Source organism: Salvia hispanica, chromosome 3 (genome assembly GCF_029641045.1).
Source record: "Salvia hispanica isolate PSC_SH4W2 chromosome 3, Shi_PSC_v1, whole genome shotgun sequence".
NCBI classification, from domain to species: Eukaryota; Viridiplantae; Streptophyta; class Magnoliopsida; order Lamiales; family Lamiaceae; genus Salvia; species Salvia hispanica.
In genome coordinates this window covers 40,868,100-40,887,211 of record NC_142694.1, presented here as the reverse complement: position 1 = coordinate 40,887,211, position 19,112 = coordinate 40,868,100, and the positions used below count along the sequence as shown (strand labels likewise).

The window sequence follows — 19,112 nt, the reverse complement described above, 5'->3', positions numbered from 1 at the left end:
TATAGGTTACCTCTCCAACCTATCTTATCTCAACTTGTCTAATAATTATCTGCATGCCTTATTCATTAGTAAATCTGACTGAGTTATCGACTCTTCTTGTGGGAACTTGGGGCTATATTGCACACCATAACATAGTTTCAATTAGTAACTGTTTTCTTTAGAAATGACATGTTTGTTGGTTGCAGAGTAGGCCTTCACAATGGTGTTTACAGAAAAATGTGATGTGTATAGCTTCGGAGTTTTGGCATTGGAAGTCATGTTTGGAGATCACCCGGGGGATTTCATTTCCTCCATGACGACGATTAAAAGATCGACACAGTTTGCTCAAAACATGATGGTGCAACAAATCTTGGACAAGAGGCTACCATCATAAGAGTGTCGAGTGAATTGATTGGAGCGGTGAAAACAGCACTGAAATGCATAAGCTCCGATCCAAAGCTGCGGCCGTGTATGAAGGAGGTGTCTCAGGATCTCGCGAATCATCCACCAAAGTTGACAATGCCGTTCCGCTTAATATCAGTGTTTCATCTCATGCATTCAGATTGAACTCACAGCTGCCTTCTTCTTCTATAATAAATTTACAGATGTTCAGTAGCCTTATGAAAATTACTCTGATTCCTCTGTAGCCTTATCAAATGTATATTGGTATATGCTATATCTTTATTACTCTAGTATATACTATTGGGACTCTTTAACATAATTTATGTGATTTACACTTGTCTCATTTTAAAGCAGGCAACTTTATTAGTTCAACCACATGGACTGTTGGTTCCACTAGATACATTCTTTTACTCTGTTACTTTACGTAGCTTAGTCCTATGTAAATTGCATTAATAGTAAAAAGATATTATAAGTGCATGCTTCTAGAAAAAAAATTTAAAATTAGAAGAGCTGTATGACATTAAAATTAAAATTTTGGAAAATTTGTAAACATTGAATACTGTGTGACAGTTCAGGCATTGACCTAGTAGACTTTGATTTTTATGATGTTTACTAATTAAATGTGTGATGTCAATAATTACCTCATAATGATAATATATGATGGTTGCAAGATATATATAAAGTGATATTAGAGGTATGAGTAGAGAATATAAGTGATGGGTGTTGTCTTTGTTGCTAATGCTGTGATCATTGTGAGCATCTGCATATTGTTGATGAGTAATGTAGTTGAATTTAATGTTTCAGATTCGAGCAGACAAATGAAGGCTTTGATGGATTTCGGGTGGCCTTATATCAACTCCAACTCCACAATCTGCGAGTGGCAAGGTATGGCTTGCGATGATGATGGTTGCGTTACAGATATAAGCCTGCAAACTCAAGTAGGATGCAATAATGAATCTCAGTGTCACGACCTTCGCCATTTGGATCCGCTTGTTTTCACATCTCTGACTAGCAGTCATCTCACCGAATGTGGTCTCTATGGATTTATCCCACCACAGATAGGTTTCCTCTCTATCCTATCTTATCTCAATTTATCTCATAATCATCTACTCAATTCTGAGCTATCTCTTTCATTGTTAAATCTGAGTGAATTACTTGTGATTGACCTCTCTTCTAATGAGTTTTCTGGTGTCATTACACCTAAAATAGGAAGCTTATACAAGCTAATTCATTTCAATTTGTCTCACAATCAATTCAAAAGTGAGTTGCCTCTTTCATTAGCAAATCTGAGTGAGTTACATGTACTTGACATTTCTCATAACTATGATATTACTGGTGTCATTCCACCTAACATAGGAAGCTTATCCAAACTTACTCATCTCTATTTGTCCTACAATCAACTCACAAGTGAGCTGCCTCTTTCATTGGTAAATCTGAGTGAATTACTTGTGCTCGACCTCTCATCTAACGAGTTTTCTGGTGTCATTCCACCTGACATAGGAAGCTTATCCAACCTAATTTATCTCACTTTGTCTGATAATCATTTCGGAAGTGAGTTGCCTCTTTCATTAACTTATCTGAGTGAGCTACAGGTGCTCAACATATCTTATAACGATTATCTGGAATAGGAAACCTCAAGCAGTTGGTTGTTCTTGATTTGAGCTTCAATAACATCAATGGCTCTTTGCCCTTAACTATGAGCCAACTAACAAGATTGGAAATTGAAATTGGATGGTAATAGGTTGGAAGATGTTTTCCAAGCAGGAATGCACATGCTTCCTTGTATCAAAACCATAGGCCTCAGTGGGTGTTCAATCCAAGGAAGGATACCTTCTCAGTTGGGAAATGTTGCTAATGCACAGTTTCTCAATATCGATCTCTCTGAGAACCATCTTTTTGGTGAAGTCCCCGAATCTATTTCACATTTAGCTGGAATCAATTTGTCCAACAATAACTTAGAGGGCCTAATTCTACCTAATATATGGCATAGGTTTGGGACAAAATCGTTCTGGGGAAATCCCAAACTTTTTTTTGCAGGGGAATCCGAGATTCCCAACAAGAAAGCAAAACATCGAGAGACAGTTATAGTTTATGCTGTAGTGATAATATTTGGCTGTGTTTTTCTGCGTTCAATTTTCTTTGGAGTCTTTTTTATTAAGAAAGAAAGAGGCACCAAACCCACCTGATGTAAGACATGGTGACATATTCAGGATATGGAACTTCGATGGCAATATCACCTATCAAGACATCATCCAAGCAACACTAGACTTTGACATCAGATACTGCATTGGAACTGGTGCTTATGGGAGCATCTACAGAGCCCAACTGCCCAGTGGAAGAGTTGTTGCTGTTAAGAAGCTTCACAGATTCGAATGAGATAATCCTACTTCTGAGTCCTCTTTCAGGAATGAAGCAGAGGATCTCTGATACGAGATATCTCCATATCTCTATTAATTTGTCCATCAATTATTTTCCATATCTTTCCTTATTTGCTTATGATTATTTGCTTGGTCACTAAGTTAGTTATTAGGGTATTAGTCTTATAAATGGGAGTCATTGAATTATTCTCAAGCATTCAGAAATATCAATCATCCTTTTATTTTATCTTTACGCTTTTATCATATCATTCTTGGTTTGATCGACCGGCAAAGCTCCGGCGACTGCCTTTTATCCCTAAATTTGACGCCGGAGTGATCGTCGGGCAATAGCTCCCGCGACGTTCGACGCGAATTATCCGAGTTAAGGAACTTCATCCTTAACAATTGATGCTTTCACTTCGATCTCATCCTCCATCAATGACTTCCAATGAAGAAATCTATCTATCTTCCTTATGTGACCGGATAATGGCTGTCTGCAATAGATTAAACAAGAGATTTGACGCCATTGACGACCAACAGCCGCCAATTGAGGCATATGGACAGCAGCCCTATGCGAGCTTCAATTCGTCCGTTCAACAGCCGCGACAGCACAGTTACATGGAGTGGCAACAGCTGCCCCCCAAACAATCGTGGGAGTTGCACCCACCCGTTCCGGGACTGCCTTATGGTGCACCGCAATACAATTCAAAGGTCTATTTACCCCTTACGCCCTCTCGCCAACAGGGAGACCAGGATTGGCAGCCATCGTTGCATCCAATCACTCACCCATCGAAGGATTGTCAGCAGTTGCTGATAGGCTAGTTTTTGTCACTCGGATTTGATCACTTTTCGCACTTATTAGTTGAATATTTGCATGAGAAGATGCTATTTTGGCAGGGAATGGATTATTATGTTTGGAAGCTGCTTGATTGAGGCACGAAGAGGAAAACATGCAAGAAAGAGGGAAAAATGACAAAGAATGGAAGAAAGTGAAGGAAGAAGGCAAAGAAGACCCAAACTGGCCAGTCCAACACTGGCCAAGCTGTTGGACTGGCCAGTTTGAACCTGACGGGAAAATGACTAAAGCCACTTCCACACATTTGTCAAGGACAATTCTCACTTGCTACACACGCCCATATCAGCCCTTGGAGAGTAAAAAAGAAGGAAAATATCTTTTATTGGATATATGTATTAAAAAGACTTAGTCACCAACCACCATCACTCATCACTTTAGCTTTAGTTTAGTTTAGTTACTCTCTCTCTCTAGGAAACTTTTCTCTCTTCCTTAAGAAGAGAGATTTCAACTTCAAGGCTGCCAAGATCATTGTTCACCATGGGTTGAAGTAGTAGTAATTTAGTAGTAGTGTTTGCTTTATTTAGTTTGCTTGTTCTTAACTTTATAGTACTTTTGCATCTTTCTCACTCTTAGTTATTGTTGTTGTTCTTGTTTTAAAAGCTTATTTCAAGTAGTAAAATCTCTAAGTGTTTGTGTATTCAATGTGCTTTAAGTTTAGCTCTTGTTTGATTTCCGTTTTTAGCTTGCTGATTAGCTCTAGTGCTTTTTATGTTCTTGTCTAGATAAAACTTCTTTCAAGCCTTTAAAATCAGTTTCTCAAGCATTTTCTTTTCACCATGTTTAAGTGTTCTTGAAGCTTCTTTCTATCATGTTTAAGTGCTTTAATTTTTCAGCTTTTCATTTGGTGTTTTCAATGCATGTTTATGTAGTTTCATTGATGATTTTATGTTTGTCTAGCATTTTTAATTATGTAACAGCCATCTACTCTCATTATCCTCCTTAATTCATGTGCCTTTAGTGTAGGATTAGTAGTTAAAATCAGCTTTTAGAAGTAAGTGAAAGAACCATTAGTTGTAATCTTTTATCCAATGGTTTTACACCTTGGGTAATAAGGTTTAGGAGACAACAAGTACATGCTTTCTTTTCACTTTTGGCAGCCCTTTTAGCTTAGTTAGTTTCTGCACTCAACCTCCATTTGCATCTGATTAAGTTTACCTTTTAGGAGTTAATTAATCTAGCCACTTTTAAGGGTCACAATCCTAGTTTTTTAGCTTTCTTTTAGGAGCCAACACTTAGTTTATTTTCCTTAGCTCTTTCAACTTAGTTCCTTTTGCTTTCTAATTTTAGAAATGCTCATGCAAGTTGCTGATCTATTTTCATTTTCGAAATGTTCTTATTTTCGCCGAGTGTTAATTTCTCTGCTAAGTTGCCCAGTTTATCAGATTGCCCAGTCTGTGTTCCAGTTTAATTGCTTTCTTCTTATTGTATTTTATTTGCATGTTTAGTTCCCAACTTAGCTTAGGTGTTATTTATATTTTGTAGTCCAGTTCCCACCCCCAATTTAGAGCGTGGCGGCATCGCCAAAACCATTCTTAAGTGTGGAAATGCATAACGGATGCTACCGTTCCTCATGGGTTCGACACCCTAACTTACCATATGCTAATTAATAGTATTTTGGAAAGTGGGAACTTATAAATCTTGTTGAATAGGAAGGAACACGTGCCTACGACACGCGTGCAAAATCCCTTCCTTTCAGCTGCCCACCAAACAATCGTGGGGGTTGCGCCCACCCGATCCGGGCCCGTCTTATGTTGCGTCACCATCGGAATACTCGCTGCAACACTCTCCCTCCTGCTGGAATCCGACGAATCACCACCATCAGCCTGCCTATTGCTGCGAACAACCTATGGATCCGCACCAGCACCATACCTACGGGCAGGAGTACCATCAACTCTTTCAATACTAGCAGTTGGTGCCTGGCAGCAGCACCATCACTACCATGAGACTGTGCTCGACCAGCAGCCGCCACCGCAGTGCTTTCCTTCGCATCCACCGAGGCCCTGCTCGGCCACAACGCCATCAGCTGCGATCTCTCCACCGTGCAACCCCGATATCAGGTATGGCTCTGTCGAGTTATTCATCGATGATATTGATGAATCAGTACAATCTCGTCAAATTCATTATGATGATATTGTATTTGAGCCATTACTTAATCGAGATGAAAATGTGGAGGAGGTTTTGTACATAGCCAATGATATGCAATTAGATTCAGAATTCTCGGATGTGATTGCACAGGTGAATGAGGCTATTCATTCTAGTGTTGAGAGTTCCTAACCTTGAGTAATGTTGAGGCATCTAAGTTAATTGAGAAATATGTAGATAGTGAATTAAAAAGTGGATGAATACCGACACTATTGGAAAACAGAGTAAGGTTTGTGAGAGTATTACACCAATAGAGAAGAACTTCGTCACGGACAAGAAAAATAGTGTTGAGGATTCCCCTAGAAATATGGTCATCTCCAATGGCGGTGATGATGCAATTATTAGTCATCGTTCAACAATGCTCGACGCCGATGCTCGGTTGATCCCACCTCGCAGTGACACGCCGTGTTTGGGCATCCATGGACGCGTTGACGAGCCCCCTATTTTTCCGCTGAATAAGCACTTCGGGAGGGCAGGTTGAGGAGGTTGGCGAGGTGTTGCTGGCACATAAATCTGCAATTTATCAATCATCAATTGAGCCACCGTCGAGGACTACAAGGAAGAAGACTGTATTGTTGATCCTTGGTCAGTCAGAATCTGCCATCCAGAGGAGAAAAGCTGCTAAGGTAGACTGTTCAGTTAGACAGGTTTATGGAACAGGACAGCTATCAAGGTTTGCAGAGAAGAGTGTCAAGTTATTACATTGAGTCACTTTGTTTTTTAAGAAGAATTTGGTTATTAATGTAGTTCAAACCTTCAAAAGGAACTTGGAGGAGAGCCTGGATGAAGCCTTGGAAGATTCAATCTACATTTCAACTACATTTTTGGAGATGGAGAATTCGTACTCATCAATGAAATCTTTGCAATATGATATATTGGTTGATGTTGCACTTGGAGTCAAATAGATTTATGAAGTTGGTTTCAAGAATTTAAAGGTGGTTGGACTTCAGCTAGGTGATGTTGCAATTCTTGATACATCAACTGCACCGATTGGGCAAGATGAGTTAACTACTCAAAGTATACGATCTGATGAGAGCAGATTTCAGTTTGATCCTGGGGACTACGATGAAGCCCTTCCAGCTTTCCTGAATTCAATTGCTGAAAATTTTGCGAAGACTCCCACTGAGATATTGCATGGGCAAGGATTCAGTTAGATTTCTATTTGCAACAGGCATTGTTATGGATAATACGAATTTATCAAGCCCATATTGTGCCTCGAGAGATAAATCCATGGCAACCTTCTGGCTTGAAGGAGCTGGTCGAACCAGAGTCGGCGAGTTTTACCAAATACTGAAACGTACGACTCATGATTCATATGATCTGAAAGTAGAGGGTATAAGACAGAAGGTATTCAAGAAATGGACCATATCAGGTCAGCTGAATCCTATAAGTTCAAGGCCGGTACCCAATATTGGGATGTTGGTTGCTCACCTGATGTTACCTACTTCTGCTTCCGTTTGGGAAGTCTTACATTTTCTAACGATGGAGAAGCTCGGAATGCTATTGGTTGTCTCTAGCTACTACGATCCTCAAAAGAGATTCAAGAGGGGAATTTTGATTTTTGCGGAATCTTCCAAACTTATGAAGAATCGGCCCATGTTCTTGAGTTCAAGGGAAGCTCAGTTTCCATTCAGAGCTCCAAACCAATCAGATCTACGAGGTGCGATGAGAGTATTGGGATCAACAAAAGTCGCCTCAAGGAGGACCAATCACCGCCTCTTGCTTCGTGGTTTCCACCTTGAGGGCAAGGTGGATTTTAACCGTGGGGGAGTTGATACGAGATATCTCCATATCTCTATTAATTTGTCCAGCAATTATTTTCCATATCTTTCCTTATTTGCTTATGATTATTTGCTTGGTCACTAAGTTAGGTATTAGGTTTTAGTCTTATAAATGGGAGTCATTGTATTATTCTCAAGCATTCAGAAATATCAATCATCCTTTTATTTTATCTTTACGCTTTTATCATATCGTTCTTGGTTTGATCGACCGGCAAAGCTCCGGTGACTGCCTTATCCCTAAATTTGACGCCGGAGTGATCGTCGGGCAATAGCTCCCGCGACGTTCGACGCGAATTATCCGAGTTAAGGAACTTCATCCTTAACATTCTCTCTCAGATTCATCATTGCCATATTGTCAAGCTTTTTGGTTTTTGTTTGCACCAACGGAGCATGTTTCTCATCTATGACTACATGGAAAGAAGAAGCCTCTTTAGCATGTTGAAGTATGATGACGAAGCTGTGGAATTAGATTGGAAGAAGAGAGTAAATGTGGTGAAGGGCATTGCCAATGACCTATCTTACATGCATCATGACTGCAGCCCCCCTATTCTACAAAGAGACATTTCGAGCAGCAACATACTCTTAGATTCGGAATTTGAAGGCTGTTTATCTGATTTTGGCACAGCTAGATTGTTGGACCCAAACTCATCCAATCAAACTCTAGTTGTGGGAACTCGGGGCTATATCGCACCAGGTATGCATCCCATACTATAGCTTCAAGCAACTCTATATATGTTGATATGTTTGTTGGTTGTAGAATTGGTCTTCACAATGGTGATTACAGAAAAATATGATGTGTACAGCTTTGGAGTTCTGGCACTGGAAATCATGTTCGAAGATTATCCAGGGGAATTTATTTCCTCCATAAACATGATGATGGTCAAAATCCACCCAAACATGATAGTCCAACAACTCATGGACAAGAGGCTACCATCTCCAGACGAAGATGTAAGAGTGTCGAGGTAATTGGCTGGAGTGATGAAACCAGCACTGAAATGCGTAAGCGTTGATCCAAAGTTGAGGCCAACGATGAAGGAGGTGTCTCAAATCAAAAAATTAAGAGTCTTGTAAGTCAATGCAGGAATTGTAGTAGAGTTTTCAACGATTCACTCATATTTTTGTTAAATAATATTAATAAAATATGAACATATGTATAGTACTCCCTCCGTCCCTGAAAATTTGTCCTATTTTTCCATTTCCGTCCATCTCCCAAAATTTGTCACACTTCACTTTTACCATTTTGGCGGTGGACCCCATATTCCACTAACTCATTTCTACTCACATTTTATTACTCCCTCCGTCCCAGATAATTCGACCCAGTATTCTATTTCGGGTCGTCCCACATAATTTGTCCCACTTCACTTTTACCATTTTTTATAGTGGACCTCATATTCCACTAACTCATTCCTACTCACATTTTATTATAAAACTAATACTTTAAAAGTAGGACTCACATCCCACCAACTTTTTCAACTCACTTTCTATTATATTTTTTAAAACTCGTGCCGGGTCAAAGTGTCCCAAATTATCTGGGACGGAGAGAGTATAAAACTACTCCCTCCGTCCCGCTTAAGATGACACGTTTTCCTTTTTAGTTTGTCCCAATCAAGATGACACATTTCCTTTTTTGGAAACTTTCTCTCTCCAATTAATACATTTAACCACTTTTTTCCACCCCTATTAAAATATTCACCTTTCTTTCTCTCTCTATTTTAATACTTCCACCCACCTTTTCTCTCTCCAATTAAACACATTAATCAATTACTCCTAAAACCCCGTGCCGACTAAGGAATGTGTCATCTTAGCCGGGACGGAGGGAGTAATATATAAAAGTAGGACCCACAATCCACTAACTTTTACAACTCACTTTCCATTACATTTCTTAAAACCCGTGTCCGATCAAACCGGGACGAATATTCGTGGACGGAGGGGGTAATATACTCCTTTTGTCCCACTTTAGCAGTCCCGATTTACTATTTTTGGGTGTCCCACTTTAGGAGTCCCAATTGGAATATTCCATAAATGGTAAATAGGCCTCTCATTCCACAAACATTTTTCCACTCGCATATTATTATAAAACTAATACTCCCTCCGTCCCAACTAAATTGAGTCGTATTACTCGTTGGGATGTCCCAACTAAGTTGAGTCATTTTCTTTTTTAACAAAAAACAAACTATCTAATCACTCATGCTTTATTCCATTATCTACTTTACTCTCTCTTTATCTTTCCTACTTTATTTCATACTCTTACTTTTCAATATAATTTCTTAATCTCTGTTCCAAAATATTTGTCTCAACTTAGTTGGGACGGAGAGAATATATATAAGTAGGATTCACATTCCACTATCTTCTTTCACCAATTTTCCTTTACATTTCTTAAGATTCGTATTGAACTCAAATGAGACTACTAAAGTGCACAGGAGGAAGTAGTATATTGCACTATAACTCTTGAAAAATTAGAAGAACTAGTGTTTATAAATTAAATAGTCTAAAATTTGTTTCTATATATTCTTTATAGTACTAGTATCTATGTATTGAAAGTTCAAAGCTAAACAACTTCTATCAGAAAACCTTAGTCTGAAAATGTAAGGCTGCATTTTCATTGGCTGTTAAATTTATATCATGGGGAATTGGGAGTAATATTTTGTCACGTCGATGTTCATATGGGCTTGTGTTATGAGTAGCTGCTACATATAATTTTGAAATCACTTGCAAATTGGGCTGGAAATTGGGGTAGCCGTGAGATGACTGCATCTTCTAAGTCAGTCAATGTATCCCTAAATTTCCAATACTGAAATTTCAACAGTTAATAATATACCTAAAGTTTCGGAATTTTTGATTGTATTCATTGAATAATTCAGGAGACTTTGATTTTTTTAATGATTTTCACAAATAATTAAATGTGTGGTGTCAATAATTACCAAGTAATGATAAAATATGATGCTTGCAAGTTATATAAAAAGTTATACTCCATTAGAGGTATGAGTAGATGATTAAGAAAAAGAAACATACATATAAAAACCAGCCAATATAAGTGATGGGTGTTGTCTTTGTTGCTAATGCTATGATCATTGTGAACATCTGCATATTATTGATCAATAATGTAGTTGCATCTAATGTTTCAGATTCGAACAGAGAAATGAAGGCGTTGATGGATTTCAAGTGGCCTTATATGAACTCCACTGCTCATCACTGCAACTGGAACGGCATCACTTGTGACGATCATGGCCGCGTTGCAGAGATACGCCTGCAATATGAATCCAGAGATGAACTGAGTGAGGCCGCATTCTCACCTGGTCTCCACACTCTTAGCCAATTACATCCGCTTGTTTTTACATCTCTTACTAGGATTCATCTCAGTTCATGTGGACTCTACGGAGTTATCCCACCAAGCATAGGTTCCCTCTCCAACCTAACTTATCTTAATTTGTCTCATAATATACATCTTCAATCTAAGTTGCCTGCTTCTTTGGTAAATCTGAGTGAGTTAAATGTGCTCGACATTTCTGATAACAATATTTATGGTGTCATTCCACCTGACATAGGTAGCTTATCCAAGCTAACTCATCTCGATTTGTCATACAATGGACTCAAAAGTGAGCTGCCTCTTTCACTATCAAATCTCACTAACTTAGAGGTGCTTCACATTTCTTCTAATAGCATTTTCGGTGTCATTCCTTCCGGAATAGGGTACCTCCCGCATTTGAATGCTCTTGATTTGAGCTTCAATTACATCAATTGCTCTCTGCCTGCAACTATGACCCAATTAACAATATTGGAAATCTTGAATTTGGATGGCAATAGGTTGGAAGGTGTTATTGAAGCAGGAATACACATGCTTCCTCGTATCAAAACCATAGGCCTCAGTGAGTGTTCAATCGGAGGAAGGATACCTTCTCAATTGGGAAATGTTGCTATTGCACAGTTTCTCAATATCGATCTTTCTTGGAACCATCTTATTGGTGAAGTCCCTACATCTATTTCAAGTTTGGAGGGAATCGATTTGTCCTATAATAATTTAGAAGGTGAGATTCCAGCCAACGTATGGCATAAGTTTGGGATCGAATCATTCCGCGGAAACACCAATTTACATCCTCCGGGGAAATTTTCCTCCAGGATTACGGTGGGAATTATTAATTATCTAATCTTTGTGTTTTTTATATTATGTGGGATCTATTTCATCTTCTTCACAAGGGGAAGGAAAGGTGCCTCCTTAGTCACACCGGATCCCAAACATGGAGACATATTCAATATATGGAACTTTGATGGCAACATGGCATATCAAGACATCATCCAAGCAACACAAGACTTTAACTTGAGATACTGCATTGGAACTGGAGCATACCGCATACGGGAGCGTCTACAGAGCACAACTTCCCACTGGAAAAGTTGTTGCTGTGAAAAAGCTTCACAAATTTGAAGGAGATAATCCTGCTTTTGACTCCTCTTTTAGGAATGAAGCTAAGGTTCTCTCTCAGATTCGCCATCGCCATATAGTCAAGCTTTTTGGCTTTTGTCTGCACCAACGGAGCATGTTTCTCATCTATGACTACATGGAAAGAGGAAGCCTCTTTAGCGTGTTGAAGTATGATGACGAAGCTGTGGAGCTGAACTGGAAGAAGAGGGTAAATGTGGTGAAGGGCATTGCAAATGCCCTATCTTACATGCATCACGACTGCAGCCCACCTATTTTACACAGAGACATTTCAAGCAGCAACATACTCATGGATTCAGAGTTTGAAGGTTGTTTATCTGATTTTGGTACTGCTAGATTGTTGGATACAGATTCATCCAATCAAACAATACTCGTGGGAACTCGGGGATATATCGCACCAGGTATGTTTTACACGATAACATAGTTTCAAGTAACCGTAATCATTACGATGACATGTTTGTTGGGTGCAGAGTTGGCCTTCACAATGGTGGTTACAGAAAAATGTGATGTGTATAGCTTCGGAGTTTTGGCACTGGAAGTCATTTTTGGAGACCACCCGGGGGATTTCGTTTCCTCCATGACAATGATGAAGAGATCCACAGAGTTTGCTCAAAACATGATGGTGCAACAACTATTAGACAAGAGGCTACCATCTCCGGATGAAGATGTAAGAATGTCGAGGGAAGTGGCTGGAGTGGTGAAAACAGCACTGAAATGCATTAACTCTGATCCGAAGTTGAGGCCGTCAATGAAGGAGGTGGCTCAGGAACTTGCTAAGCATCCACCACGATTGCCAATGCCATTCCGCTCCATATCAGTGCTTCATCTCATGCACTCAAACTGAGCTCACAACTGCCTAATACCGCTTCTTCTTGAATAAAGATTAAATGTCTTGGTGTATACCTATTTTTGTAGTATCTATGATGATGTATCTGCGTAAATTCGATGGTGTATACCATAAAATTCAAATTCTCCTATTTTTCTCTCTAAAATCACGCCAACTACTCCTCCCATATCTCCTCAAATCTTTTTAATTATTTAATTATGGGATTATATCTTGCACTCTATAAATAAGAGGCAAAACCTAAACTCTAGATCATAAAAAAAACGCCCCCACTCCCCAAAATCACGTCCCCTCTCTTCCACTCTCTCCCAGATTTTTCTTCTACTTTTCTCCAAGATTTCTTCATCTTTTGAGAGGAATTGAAGTTGAAACTCAAGAATCTTTGAAGAATCAAGGCTATTACTTGAATTCTACCGTTCGTTCTATCGAAAAAGGTATTTTATATTGATCTTTTCTTCATCTACCGATTAATCGGTGTTCTTGAACCTTCATGCATATAGATTGAGTGAAAGGGGAAACAATTGGTGAATATGGGATGCATATATGTGTGGGTGTGTGAATCGTGTGTGTGTGTGTGCGTTGGTGCGTGTGTGTTTGTGTGTGTGCATGTGGGTGTGTTTTAAAACACTCATGCGTGACATGTTTTGATGATAGATCTGGAGTTGTGGTTCGAATAAAAATTGATATGATGAGCATGTCTTGATTTAAGAATGATGATATAAAACTAATCGACGGGAGAAATGGAAACGTTAGGAACATGCATGAATTTGAGTAGATGATTGAGACTTACTTGTGATATACATAAATTAAAGGTGTTAACTCGCGCTCTCGGTGTGATAGCAAGAGGAAGAACATACTTGTGATCTAAGGAATCGAGGTGGGCTTTATTCACTAAACTCTTTTATTACCAAAATATTGATTATGGTGTTATAAGGGAGGATTAAAATGTTATGTCATGCATGTGATTGTTTTGATTATGTTGTGTGTCTGATGTCTAGTTTGTGAGTCCGCTCCATTAGGCTATAGGGCTATAAAAACGAATTCGGGTCTGAGTAGGGCCGCAAACCCTATCAGGCTACTGTACACAGTTGGGATCGGGAGCCGTCCTTGCTAGTCGGCCGGTCTCGTGGGCGAAATGTGTGGCCACACTTTCGTCGCACTATGGAATTGTTGATTGCTGAGAAAATGGGAGGAATTGTTTGACTGGCCAGTCTATGAAATTATTTTGTTATACTCGATGATATTCTTTTATAAATGCAAACTCGAGTTCACTATGGTAAGGATGGCATATCTACTAAAAATGTTTTGGCATGAGTTCACTGAGTATGTTTAAAATACTCAGCCCTGCATCTGTTTTCCCTATGTGCAGGTTGAGCAGCGACGAGCGGTTTGCGGTGTTGAGCAAATAAATTGAATGATAATATGATCGTTTTGAAACATTGAGTGGGGTTGTGTCTTCATACATGACTTCACTTTTCTCTTGGTTGTTTCCTCTAAAAACATGAACTCTTTCCGTTTGTTGGAATTGAACTATTTCATTATTGTTTAGAATATCGAGACATGATGCGTTTTGGAATTTATCAAACCTTTGTCATTTTGAGCATTAACTGTGGTATTTTATCCTTCATTGATTTTCTTGATAAAGCCGTGGACTTATTGCTTTAATAGTTCATTAAATACCTCGGTCAAAACTCTTTAAATGAAACCCTAGCCTACGCTCTTGTTACATTTAAGTCCGCCTAGGTAGCAGTCGCCGTATTTATTATACCCTAAAATGTCGGGCTGTTTACATTATGAGTGCACCTCTCAAGTGTATCATATATCTGCATTTAAATATTGAGGGGTATTAAAATAGAAAAAGTGAATTGTGGAAAACGTGTATGTTGGGTTGGGACTTCAACACTATACAAGGAGATATATTATAGGTATGAATATGAGTGAGATTAACAAAAAGAATCATACACATACATACAATCAAGAGAATACTATAAGTGATGGATGCCTTGTTTGCTGCTAATTCTATGATCATTGTGAGCATCTGCATATTGTTGATCAATAATGTAGTTGCATCTAATGTTTCAGATTCTAGCCAAGAATTGAAGGCGTTGAAGGACTTTGGATGGCCTTATATGAGCTCCACTGCTCATCACTGTCGATGGAAAGGCATCACCTGTGATGATGATGGCCGCGTTGCAGAGATAAGCCTGCAGTCTGCAGTTGGATGCAATGATGATGAACATAGGTGTCACGATCTTGGCTATTTGGATCCACTTGTTTTCACATCTCTCTCTACCATTCATCTCACAGAATGTGGTCTCTATGGAGCTATCCCACAACAAATAGGTTACCTCTCCAACCTATCTTATCTCAATTTCTCGAATAATCTACTCGAATGTGAGCTGCCTCTATCATTGGCCAATCTGAGTGAGTTACATGTGCTCGACATTTCTAATAACTTTGGCATTTATGGTCTCATTCCACCTCAAATGGGAAGCTTATCCGAGCTAACTTATCTCGATTTGTCTGGTAATTACCTCCACGGTGAGCTGCCTGCAAATTTGAGTGAGTTACATGTGCTCTAATAAGTTTTCTGGTGTCATTCCTCCTAGATAGGAAGCTTATCAAAACTAACTCATCTCGATTTGTATGACAATAGCTTTAAGGGTGAGTTGCCTCTTTCACTTTCAAATCTCACAATGTGGAGATACTTGACATTTCTTGGAATGACTTTTCTGGTGGCGTTTTTCCTAAGATAGGAAGCTTATCAGAACTAACTCATCTCGATTTATCTGGAAATCGACTCTACGGTGAGTTGCCTCTTTCACTGTCAAATCTAACAAAATTGCAAGACATCGACATTTCTTCTAATAACTTTTCTGGTAGCATTATTCCTAAGATAGGAAGCTTATCAGAACTAACTCGTCTCGATTTGTCTAGCAATCGACTCGAGGGTGAGTTGCCTCTTTCAGTGTCGAATTTAACTAAATTGAAAGGCATTGACATTTCTTGGAATAACTTTTCTGGTGGCATTATTCCTAGGATAGGAAGCTTATCAAGATTGACTCATCTCATTTTGTCTAACAATCTATTCATGGCTGTTTCACTACCAAATCTAACTAAATTGGAGGTGCTTGAAATTTCTTACAACATTTTTTCTGGGGTCATTCCACCTGAGATAGGAACCTTATCAGAGCTAACTTGTCTCGATTTGTCTCACAATCGACTCAAGGGTGCGTTGCCTCTTTCACTCTTAAATCTGACTAAATTACAAATTCTTGACATTTCTTCTAATGACATTTCTGGTGCCATTCCACCTGACATAGGATGCTTAGTGAGACTAACTCATCTCAATATGTCTCAAAATCAACTCTACAGTGAGCTGCCTATTTCAGTGGCAAATCTCACTCAATTACAGATGCTTGAAATTTTTCAAAACTTGATTCATGGTGCCATTCCCTCTGGGTTAGGAAACCTCCAATTGTTGGTTGTTCTCGACTTGAGCTACAATGGCATCACTGGTGTCATTCCCTCTGGATTAGGAAACATCCAATTCATGGATTTTCTTGACTTGAGCAACAATGGCATCACTTGCTCTATTCCATCAACTTTCATTCGATTAACAAGATTACAATTCTTGAAATTGGATGTCAATAGGTTGGAAGGTGTTTTTCTAGGGGAGATAGAAAAACTATCTTCAATCAGAATGATAAATCTAAGTAGGAACTCAATCAAAGGACAGATACCTCTTGATCTAGGAGATGCTCCCGCTGCACGGTATCTGACTATCGACCTTTCTTGGAACAATCTTTCCGGAAAAGTCCCTAAATCTGTTTTTAATTTCAGTGGTATCAATTTTTCCTACAATCATTTGGAGGGCCTGATTCCGCTGACTGTCTGGCGTAAGTTTCCGATCGAATCATTCTTGGGCAATCCCATGTTACTTGTTCCAAATGAGTCCATGTCGACACCACCAATTGCAATGAAAAGAGAAAAACATCGAAACAATTCAGTTACAATTTATACTGTGGGGATAGTATTTGGCTGTGTGTTTCTGTTTTCAATCTTCTTTGGAGTCTTTTTCTTAAGAAAGAAAGCAGCAGCAGCAGTAGCATCAACCTCACCTGTTCTCAAACATGGAGACATATTCAAGATTTGGAACTTCGATGGCAGCATCGCCTATCAAGACATCATTAAAGCAACAGCAGACTTTGACTTCAGATGCTGCATTGGAACTGGAGCTTACGGGAGCGTCTACAGAGCACAACTTCCCACTGGAAAAGTTGTTGCTGTCAAGAAGCTTCACAAATTTGAAGGAGATAATCCGGCTTTTGACTCCTCTTTTAGGAATGAAGCTAAGGTTCTCTCTCAGATTCGCCATCGCCATATTGTGAAGCTTTTTGGCTTTTGTCTGCACCAACGGAGCATGTTTCTCATCTACGACTACATGGAAAGAGGAAGCCTCTTTAGCGTGTTGAAGTATGATGATGAAGCCGTGAAGCCCCTATCTTACATGCATCACGACTGCAGCCCCCCTATTTTACACAGAGACATTTCGAGCAGCAACGTACTCTTGGATTCAGAGTTTGAAGGTTGTTTATCCGATTTTGGGACAGCTAGATTGTTGGATCCAGATTCTTCCAATCACACTATGTTAGTCGGGACTCGGGGATACATTGCACCAGGTATGCACACACCATAACATAGTTTAAAGTAGCAACTGTTTTCAAGACGATGACATGTTTGTTGGCTGCAGAGTTGGCCTTCAAAATGGTGGTTACAGAAAAATGAGACGTATACAGCTTCGGAGTGTTGGCATTGGAAGTCATGTTTGGAGATCATCCGGGGGATTTCATTTCCTCCATAACGATGACAAAGAGATGCACGCAGTTTGCTCAAAACATGATGGTGCAACAACTCATGGACAAGAGGCTACCATCTCCAGGTGAAGATGTAAGAGTGTCAAGGGAAGTGATTGCAGTGGTCAAAACAGCTCTGAAATGTGTAAGCTGTGATCCAAAGTTGCGGCCGTGTATGAAGGAGGTGTCTCAGGAGCTCGCTAAGAATCCACCACGTTTGACAATGCCATTCCGCTCCATATCGGTGCTTCATCTCATACACTCAGACTGAACTCACAACTTATAACTGCCTTCTTTTGGTAATAAATTTTCAGATGTTGAGTAGCCATATGGAAATGCCACTATTTTCTCTATTTACGTATCAAGATTAAATATTATCAGCTTGGTTTCTCTGCGAGTATGTATAGATCTCCAAACTTGGAAATGTGTCCAACTCGTCGTCTGGCAGTTGGATCAACTCTAGCCTTGTTTCTGCAATGAATGTTTACATATAAGTTAGTATTATGAAGTCAGAGTGAATGAGTTATATACAATCCTTACACACTGGACTGAATTTTGTCAAGTCCACAGTTGACATGAACATCCACAGTTGACATGAACAAATTTGTTGGTGTGGGAACAGAAATAGATAGTATTATGGGTAAGAAGCAGGGTTTAGTTGCAAACTATGCATTCTTTAGATAGATTTGCTAAGTTCTTCTACATTATTCTCTTTCTTACTTAATTTTATCATTATTTTTTCAAAATAGGCGCAAAAATGAAACGTCTCGCTTAGACTGAGACGGAAGGAATACAACAGAAGAAAAATCACATTTAATTGGAATCAGTCATTATTATAAGGGTACGTTTGTCTTTGTTATGAACTGATCATGACAAAATGAGGTATTGGAAATATTCCTCCATCTAAAATTCTCATTTCTTTTCTGAAAAAGTTGATCATTTTTATTTGTTTTTTGCGAGCAATATTTTCGGTACTTGAAAGTTAATTAACACAAAATCAAAAGAATGAAAAAAGCTCTTGTAATTGTCCAATTTAGACTCATTAGATTTGTATTTTTCTAAAAATATTAAAAATATTACATCAAAGTTCTTGACAAGAACCTTGACTTGGGAATATGAGTGTAATATGGTGTCACGTCAATATTCAAAATGGGCTTTATGGAATATTATAGAGTAGCTACAAATAATTGTGAAATTGGGCTGGAAATTGGGGTAGTCGTGACAATGTGACATGACTACAACTTCTAAGTCAGTCAATCCTTAATATCCAATACTCAAATTTCAATTATTAACATATCTAGCTCGATGACATATTCATTTATATTTTGTCATCACAAATTGAAAAACATATTTTACTACTGGCAGTATGGCATAGTTAGATAGATAATTGATAGTAGGGGTGTAGTATGGTGCCACCATAGATAAAATAACACTATACCATCAATATACATCCTTAGATC

At 38.9% G+C, this 19,112-nt stretch overlaps 3 pseudogenes across 2 annotated transcripts; all 3 read left to right on the top strand.

The window, feature by feature from the left end:
* Positions 1–1,097: 1,097 nt before the first annotated feature.
* Positions 1,098–8,661, top strand: LOC125209998 (uncharacterized; annotated as a pseudogene). The gene is made up of 2 exons (XR_016136271.1): positions 1,098–8,211; positions 8,321–8,661. The product of XR_016136271.1 is annotated as an uncharacterized LOC125209998 (transcript).
* A 1,862-nt stretch (positions 8,662–10,523) lies between these two features.
* LOC125209997 (uncharacterized) lies at positions 10,524–12,883 on the top strand (annotated as a pseudogene). The gene is made up of 2 exons (XR_016136566.1): positions 10,524–12,353; positions 12,423–12,883. The product of XR_016136566.1 is annotated as an uncharacterized LOC125209997 (transcript).
* A 1,907-nt stretch (positions 12,884–14,790) lies between these two features.
* On the top strand, positions 14,791–18,139 carry LOC148930791 (uncharacterized; annotated as a pseudogene).
* Positions 18,140–19,112: the final 973 nt, after the last annotated feature.